Genomic DNA, 9,335 nt, shown 5'->3' with positions numbered 1-9,335 from the left:
ATTTTTAAACAGAAAAAAAAATAAAAATAAAAAATTACAATGAACAAAAACAGAGAATTGCAGATGGTTTTCCACTGAGGATATAGGTTATGAAAGTCTTACATCCTGCCATTCACCAGGCTTAGCACGCTGCCCGCGCAGTATGAAACGTTTCAATGAAGAGTCGTCTTCTAGAGCTTTATGCATGAGAAGCTCTGATCTCCTCTGGGATGTGAAATGAGTTTGTGTCCTATTTTTTTCACTGGCCTTTCACATAGAAGTGGAAAGCATGGAAAATGTTTGTTTTTAAAATAGATGTGGTTAGTCAGATTTCTTCTTACGTTTCCTCATCACGTTTTTCTGCTATTGACTTTCTTCTGCTTAAAATACTTGTCTTCTCATTATTGCTTGCTTGTGTTTAATACAGGCACTATAAACTTTTGAGTCATCCAATTTCTAAGTAATTAAGTACTTGAGGAATGTCTGAGCTCTATCTTTTCCCTGTGAAGTTTGAGAGAGAAACCCTAGAAAATCATGCTGCGCTGCCTGCCTTTCCCCTTTGCTATGACACTCACAGAAGAAACTGGCAGCCACCCTTTCGGCCACTGTGCATCATGTGGCCTTACACATTTCAGGGCCAGTACTCCGGAGTAGAAAGTCAGAGCATTGCTCCTTGGCACTGAAATCACCAAATCCACTAAAAGGCCTGAGATAGAGCAACTCATTTTCTTTGCACACTTGTGCTGGAAGCTAAGGTATGTCTGAAGTTTGTCTACGCACAGAGAAATGCAAAGAGAACAAGACAAAAATTGTTAAAAATCTTATTAATCAGATTTAAGCTGCATGATGAAAATTTAAAATGTCTAGGATGATCTCCCAACTCCTTTCAAACTCATGAGGTTTTGAAGAAATGCTATGTAAGTGTGATGTTAGGATATCTTAATGCCAAGTAATTCTAGCTATCCCAAATATTTGGAATATTTTAACAAAAAATTATTAGTCCAAAATCTCATTTGCACAAAGACACTGTTTGTTTATTAACTGGTTCAGGACTGTAGTTAGTTAGAGGTACTGATCAGAAGGGACTTGGATAAGGAAACAGAACAAACCCTTCTTTATATGTATGATATTCATAGAATTATAGAATGGCCTGGGTTGAAGAGGACCACAATGATCATCTAGTTTCAACCCCTCTGCTATGTGCAGGGTCGCCAACCACCAGACCAGGCTGCCCAGAGCCACATCCAGCCTGGCCTTGAATGCCTCCAGGGATGGGGCACCACAGCCTCCTTGGGCAACCTGTCCCAGTGCGTACCACCCTCTGATATTACATTGCTTACTCTGGGTTGAAATTACCATCATTAGCCATTCTAGAGACACAGCAGTTAGCATCCCAAAAAGAGAATGTCTCCTACAAGCTACAACAAGCTTAAAATCAGTTGTGCTGATTTTATGGCAACTCCATTGATTTACTCCAGCAGCTGCAGAGGCTGAACTGCTCTCTTCTAAGCTACCAGCAGATTTCTCAGGTTGCTAATTGAAAGGTGAGCAATCAGTCAAACTGGCTAATGGCAGCTTGATCAGGCTTTGTTGAGCAGCAAACTCTGAGCTGATTATTTTCATGAAAGTTGCCCAAAGTGGAAGAGGATTTTTTCTCTAATGATGTTGTACTTGTTGTTTCTACAACCTCATATTGGTTTTCCATACATAATATGAGCATACAGCAAAAGCATTGGGTGTTTTAATTACAAATCAGAAACTACGACTCACCAGGCTTTCCTCTCTAAACTATGGATCAGAAATGCTGAACCCTCAGAAAGGCTTTTTGCTCGTACATCAACACACGGCTCCCCTACTCTCAGAAGGACTAGGCCTATGCTTCCTTTCATTAGCTGACATGGTAAATGGCCAACGAACATATGTGCTGTCAGCACAATGCATGAGGTGCAGACACAGCATCCTTAAACCCATTTATTCTTCACGGGAAGTCACAGTTTAATTTATATACCTGTTAGTTAATGTAGGTCTTAAACTCACAAGAGAAGCCTGCAGGGGAGAAAGCATGGACAGCTCCTGACAAGCTAATACACAACAAGAATAGCAGGGAGCCTTGAATGGGTTGGTGATGGAGGCCTCAGGGGCTTCTCCATCCTCCCTATGATCACGCCATCCATCTGCAGAGCAGCACCAAACCACAGAAGCCCACTTGATTAATGGGTCTTGCTAGGCAGCAGGCTTTTTGCTTCTCATCTGCATTAGAGACTGGCTGGGTTATCATTCTGAATGAGAAGGCAAGTGGTCTCTTCATTCTTGAATTTTATTTTAAGACTGACAGAATCACAATATTTATTTTCTGTATGTAAAAAAAAAAAGCTGCCCAAGTTTGAGACAAAGTCAGGGATGCCTTTCTTACATTCCCAGGGCACACAGTCTTTTTATTCTATACTCTTCCATTTTAATGCTTGGCTTAAGTAGTAGAAGGTCAATGAAAAGCATAACAAAAATAAATATTCTGACACATACAGCACAACAAATGGAGGAGGGAAAGTGCTTTATTTGTAGGTTTTGAAATGTTTCTCAAGAAGTTTTAGGGTAATTTTACTTTCTGCTTTCTCAATCACATGTTGAACCTGTTGTGCCTTGGAGAATCCCTTTGGTGCTATTTTTATTTGGTCCAAACATGGGCTGAATATGGCCCAAGGTACAAAACAAGAAGTTACTGCCCCAAGGAGCCTGCTGCTATAAACACTGAAATGCAAAAAGGATGCACTATGACCCCTATGGAAGAAATACATCAGTTTTTAACTAAGCAAAATTATATTGCTATTTGAATATCAAAAGAAGATGAGAGAATTTCAATGAATAGAGATAAATGGCACGCATGAAATGAGAAGGAAGGTCATTATAGCAGCACTGGCACAGAAAAAAGGACAAGACAAAAAAAAAAAAAAAAAAGAGAGACAGGATTATAAATTCTAACATGCTGGGAAAAGCCACACGCAAATCAGCAAGGGTTTCCTGTAGTGTGAGCATACAGCTTCTGATTTATAGTAACCATTCCCATTTTATGAATAATCAAGTACTGAGAATAACACTTTGGAGTTTCAGCTTACATTTGTTAATAACATTGATTGCCATTTCATATGCTGTGCCATTGACAACATACAATTGAGTTTAGCTGCTTAATTCACCTGTCTGGAAACCAGTTCAATGAGCAAACAGAATCAATATTGAAGCATAAATCTACGTGGAAAGAATGTGCATCAATATTGCTATCAAGAGAGTTGAAATCTTTCTGGATAAGAAAACCCCAGCAGTATTAAAAAGGAGAGTGATATCAAATACATGTCCACATCTGTCAATACACAAAGTCAAACACTGCTGTTTGTGAAACTGATTTTCGACACTTAAAACAGCCAGAAAAAGTAAATAAATATAAATATAACCAATTTTAAAACTGCACTAACATTTGTCTGGTATGGAAGAGAAATGCAGACAGCCCAATTAGAGTATAATTGGATACATTAACAACAAAAACTGAAAATCACAGTAAAAATGTGGAAACCATTATTTATTCCAAAAGAGATGTTAACACAGATTTCTTACGCCTTATAAGAAAAATTCATGTATTATGACTTGAATAATAAATGACAACCACCAACTTCTCTTCTGTGCATTTAGAGAAGACTCAGGCAGGTGGAAGAAAAAGCCCTATTCATCACAAATCATGCCAGCATATCTCATGGTGCTAAATTACAGGTACCAGATGTAGAAGGATTACTCTGGGTCTTGAAGTCTGGGAAAGATTGCCATTAAACAACCCTGGAAACAGTGTGCTATAGTCGCACCAAGGGTGAGGAGGAAGATGTTATGGGAACTATCCATATGCAGGAATCATGTACATGAAAACCCCAAGGGTATACAACCCAGTATCCAAGTGAGTTAGTTTGCAAGGCAAGATGCAAAAACTGCTCTGCTACCAACTTGACACTAATTATAAGGAATTGTAATGAAATTGATCAACAGTAGTGACAATTTTGACTTTAAAGGTATATCATTAACCTGTATTAATGAAGTTTAATCCTCTGTAAATTTTAAGAGAGATAATTATGAAGCAATAAATCATTATGAGTCAAAAGTTTCCTGCACTGTTTCAAATAATACATCGTAATTATTCCTACAAATTAATTACATATTGAAACTATTAAAAAAATAGGTAAAAGTAAAAATGAGTTTTTAATCTAGTGTGAGCATTTTATACTCATATACTCAGTATAATTAATACCATCCTATTACATCCCAGGAAGAGATAATAACTTTGTAACTACTAATTCTGCTTTCCACAGTGAACAAAGAATTCACACAAACAAACAGCATTTGCATGCCTTCTTATAGGTTATCCTTTCTTCTGAAAAACAAAATTATTTTATTAATATCTCTTTATATTCTTCTGAGCACATTTGTTCTTTGCGTTGCTCTTTTACACTGCAGGACATCATGGGCATTTCTAATGGGTGCACTGCTTCTGGGTGTAAAAACGACTTTGGAGGTAAATACTGCACCTAATATATTAGTGCAATAATATAGCTGTTGCCAGTGAAATCTCATGTTAAACTTTTTCATTTCATTTTACTTTCTTACAGTTTATTACGGCGCTTTTATTAATTCTGTATCTGAAATCTGTAGATGTATTTCTCTAATCAATCCCTAAAAGTTGTTGGAAAAGCCAACTCTTGCTACAACTTCATAAATAACACTGACTCTGCGACAACATGATGTGAAACTAAGAGAATCACAGAACCATAGAATGGCCTGGGTTGAAAAGGACCTCAAAGATCACCTAGTTTCAACCCCCCTGCTATGGGCAGGGTCGCCAACCACCAGACCAGGCTGCCCAGAGCCACATCCAGCCTGGGTGTGCCCATGTCAGCCCATGCTGATTTAGATCACCTCCCATTAATCTCGAACGAATAGTAAAAACGAATAGTAAAGTAAAAAAATAAGCAGCATCTTTCAAAAAACATTAACTCCTAAATGAAAAGAATCCACAGCTGAAGTTTTTATTCCGTTTTATGCAATGGAATGCCCACTCCTGGCCACAGGGGGGTAGCAGTGTGATGGCAACATTCATGCACAGTGAGCAAGCTCTTGCTTGGGAACACTTTATTGTTACAAGTTTTGGACATCTTGGATTCTTTACAGCACATGTACTTTATCTGCAGGGCATACCTGCATGTGGCTGACTGCATTATCAAAATATAAAATCTGGGAGAATCAGGGAAAAAATGGTGCACGTTATCCTTTCCTTCTATACAGAAGTTACCATGGAAAAACAAAACAGTCATAAATTTACATTGAGTGAGGAAATATGTAAAGGAGTGCTTGGCAATCATGGCACTCACACTTTCAATCACTAAGTAACAAAAGAGTAAACATCTTTTTCTAAGACAAATCGGTAAGTTAGCAGTGGTAAACTATTTATGGGCCTAAATATTGATTTAAATGTTCTGTATATAATAGAGAGTGCTTGTGTTTTACTCTCATCAAAATAAAGGTTAATTACAATTCTCTTTCAATGTAAATAGGGTCCAGCTATTTTTCTGTTAGATACATTAGCCTGTATTATGCATAACATACATAAAAGAGTCAGTCTTGTGAAAATCACTTACCTTTTTAAGATAAGTGTATAAATATTTATTAGATCTATATTGCAAGCAAACAAGCAAACAAAATAGAGGAAAAAAGGCAAAAGTTGTTACCTCCTATATAAATAGCTATAAGTACATACGAGATAATACAAGTGTAGGTAAGGACTGTAACAAATTGGTTGTGGATTATGAATTGACCTTATCCAGCTATGCTGATTCAACTTCTTATTATTTGACTCTGTGATACTGTATTCTAATATATATTGTCATACATATATATACATATTATTTTTACTAGCGTGAGAGCCCAGAATTCACTTGGTAGTGTTGCCATACATGCTTAGAGACAGATTGTCTATATAGGCAAGAAAATAAAGAAGCCTTTCAGTTGGCAAACCAGGCTGAGCCACCCTGTACTGATTTGTTCCTCTCCAATCTTTCTTTCCATTGCAAAGTCAATGAACACCAGCCTTGCTATAAGCTACGTACAGGCTGTTTGTTCTAAAATCTAAATAGGTATTGTTAAGGGCTTGCCCAGGCTTGAAAGTGAATGCAGATTATGGGATTGTTTGACACTAATGCGCAATAGCTGCTTCATAACCCAACGTGCAGTCATTCCTACCCACAAGCAAAGGCATCACATTCCTGTTTTGCCTAATCCCCAGCTCAAGAACGTCTTCTTTCCTGACAGGATGATTCAGTAAATCAACAGCTACATCCGAAATATTTCCTCCTCAAAAGAAATTCAGCTCTGACAAACCATAAAAAAACGGTCAAAATGGGGCAAGGCATTTTGTGGTAAAAACAGAAAAAACATGATGGACAAGTGAGGGCTGTATCATCGCCAGCAGTTACTGTGAAACCTGACACAGTTCAAGAGCACACAACTTCCTTCACCGTGCCTTTGCTCTCTAGAGAAGATGAAGTTGCTTTTGAATAGGAATTTCAACTGCTTGGTTCAGCACGGTGTCATCCTGCTTTATCTGAATGATTTCACTTTTCATTGCAATACTTACAGGCATCATTTGGTAGTTTTCCCTATTCCCTGACCCCGACAAGGCTGAACAATTTGTGCCGGCAAAACTATGTTGGCAACTAAAATGCCTGCTTTAGTTGGGCTTAAAATGACTATAATCAAAGGAGATTAGAAAAGTCATTCTTGTTTTTACTTTTCATGCTTGCTAAATCATTTATAAAACTGTCACTTGAATTCCATCTTTCCCCTTGGTAAAGCTTTCCACAGAGAAGCAGCAAGACATTGCAAAACAGCAATAAAAATTGGGAAAAAGCCACTTCAAAAAAAAAGGACTGTGTTAAGAATATGACAAGTATTGAAATTTTGTTGAATTTGTATTTCTGCCCTTTGATTTGCAACAATCAAAGCCATCAGGCAGAAAAGAAGGTAAGAAGAGTAGCGTATTTTTAGACTGAACTGCTGATCTGTAGAAAACCAAAATGACTTGCAGAAGGTTGTGGTGAGTCAGCACCAACAGAAAGGCAAACCTAAATCCTAATCCCATTCTCAAACTACTGGATTGACTCATTTCCCACATCTAAGTTGCTCTGCTTTTACTTTATGCAATACATCACTCAGACCATGAAGCTGCTTTTGTAATTGGAATTTTTCATGTTGCAGTCCCCCCACGTAAATCAAAGAAATGTACCATTACTTTTCAATGAACTTTTGTGATCTCACTTCCCATGTCATGCTGTATATCCTTGCTTTAATGCTAGATAAATGAGTCAAGTTCAGCATTCCAGATGACTGATTTTAAATACTTTTGAGGCATTTTCTTAAGAATGTGTACAGGAATATGTCTCTGCAAAATCCCCTGATGACGAACTGAATGAGCTACAACTTAGATGTCATAATATCTGCAAATCAACACAGAATAGTCTTCAGAAATCAACTGTTCTGGGCTAGAGAAAGAATTAACACAAGATGACTTAATCATCTCCAAATGCCAAAAACACCCCCAAGAAAGTTTGCTCTCCCAATTCTCATGATAGGTCCCCTAAAGGAAAAAAAAAAAAAAAAAAGACTGAATGAAAAGCAGCTTAGTCTGCAGCTGATCACTGAATTTCTAGCACTATCTGCTGAAAAGAGAGCAGTGTGTAACTCTCATACTGTCTCCAACAGTTATGGACAACATGGATAAAATTCTCTGTAAATACCAAGGGCTTTTTCTCTGCACTTCATCCACACCTGTAAACATGCAATTTTCAGACTTCATTAACAAGAGTAAAAGCTGCTTTCCTTGTCAAAAGTGAAAGCTTTGATGGAGTCAAAGAGCGTGTCGTAACTGCATTTGATCCATTCCTATACAGCAGAAATCCCATAGGTCTCAGGACTAAGTGAACACAGCTTGAACTGGTTGTTAGGTACCCACAGTATTTCACCAGCCATGTTAAAGAACCCAAAACCTTACCCTGAAGCGTTAAGTGGAATCAGAATTACTTTTAATGTTGGCATTTTCCACCTACATTCCAACTTCAAAATTCGCTTTCATTTCTTCATTTGATAGCAAACCAAAAGGAACTTGGTTGTTATATTGAACTATTGCACATAGGAAATAGTTGAATTTCTTATCATTCCATTGCAATTTCCCCATACCTTTCAAGTTTGCAGAAGCACAGACTATCAGTCACATAATGGAAAGTGGGAAAGATGTGACATCCTGCCCAGAGATTGTCATCAAGCAAAAATTCCTTAGGCCATGTGTTCTATTTCCGAAGCAAAATACAGTTGCATGATACACCTGGTTTGTGAAGCTGTCTAGAGACTATCAGGTAGCTCACTGACTTAGTTTAAAGAGTATCCTTGTCAATGTGAAGCCTTTTAAGGTACCTGAGAGATTACAATAAAATGTTTGTTACATATTTTTTTAAACACCCTGCAAAAAATTTAAATCAAAGGTAACTGAGAAAATTCTAAAATAGAAACACAGAAAGGTAAGGAACACAAAATTTCAAAGAGAAAAGAGTAGACTGGTTATGGAGCCACTACAACATGCATTTCTTGCTCATCATCTTTCAACTGAAATGTTCTGTTACCAGTTGTTCAAGTGAAAAATGATGCATTAGCTCCGCACAAGGTATTATGGACTACTCATACTCACAACGCTGTAAACACATGGTACTGCTTTAGAAGAAAACCATAGAATTATAGAATCATTAAGGTTGGAAAAGACCTCTAACATCATCTAGTTCAAAAGTCACCCTATCACCACCATGTCAACTGACCATGTCCCTAAATGCTACATCCACACATTTCCTGATCACCTTCAGGGATGGTGACTCCACCACCTCCCTGGGCAGCCTATTTCAATACCTCACCGCTCTTTCTGAGAGGAACTTTTTTCCCTAACATCCAACTTGAGCCTCCTTTGCATGACTTATGGCCATCATCCTATCACTAGTTACTTGGGAATAATGGCCCACCCCCACACTGCTACAACCTCTTTTCAGGTTATTGTAGAGAGCAGCATGGTCTCCTGTGATCCTCCTCTTCTCTAGACTGAACAATCCCAGTTCTCTCAGCTGCTCCCCATAAGACTTGTGCTCTTCACCCTCACAGCTTCAATGCCCTTCTCTGGACACGCTTCAGGGCCTCAATGTCTTTCTTGCAGTAAGGGACCCAAAACTAAATACAGTATTCAAGGTGATGTGTACATTCAATGCTCAGAATAAAAAAGTAGAAGTAAAAAA

Source organism: Meleagris gallopavo, chromosome 1 (genome assembly GCF_000146605.3).
Source record: "Meleagris gallopavo isolate NT-WF06-2002-E0010 breed Aviagen turkey brand Nicholas breeding stock chromosome 1, Turkey_5.1, whole genome shotgun sequence".
Classification (NCBI taxonomy): Eukaryota; Metazoa; Chordata; class Aves; order Galliformes; family Phasianidae; genus Meleagris; species Meleagris gallopavo.
Note: the sequence above shows the minus strand (reverse complement) of the source record.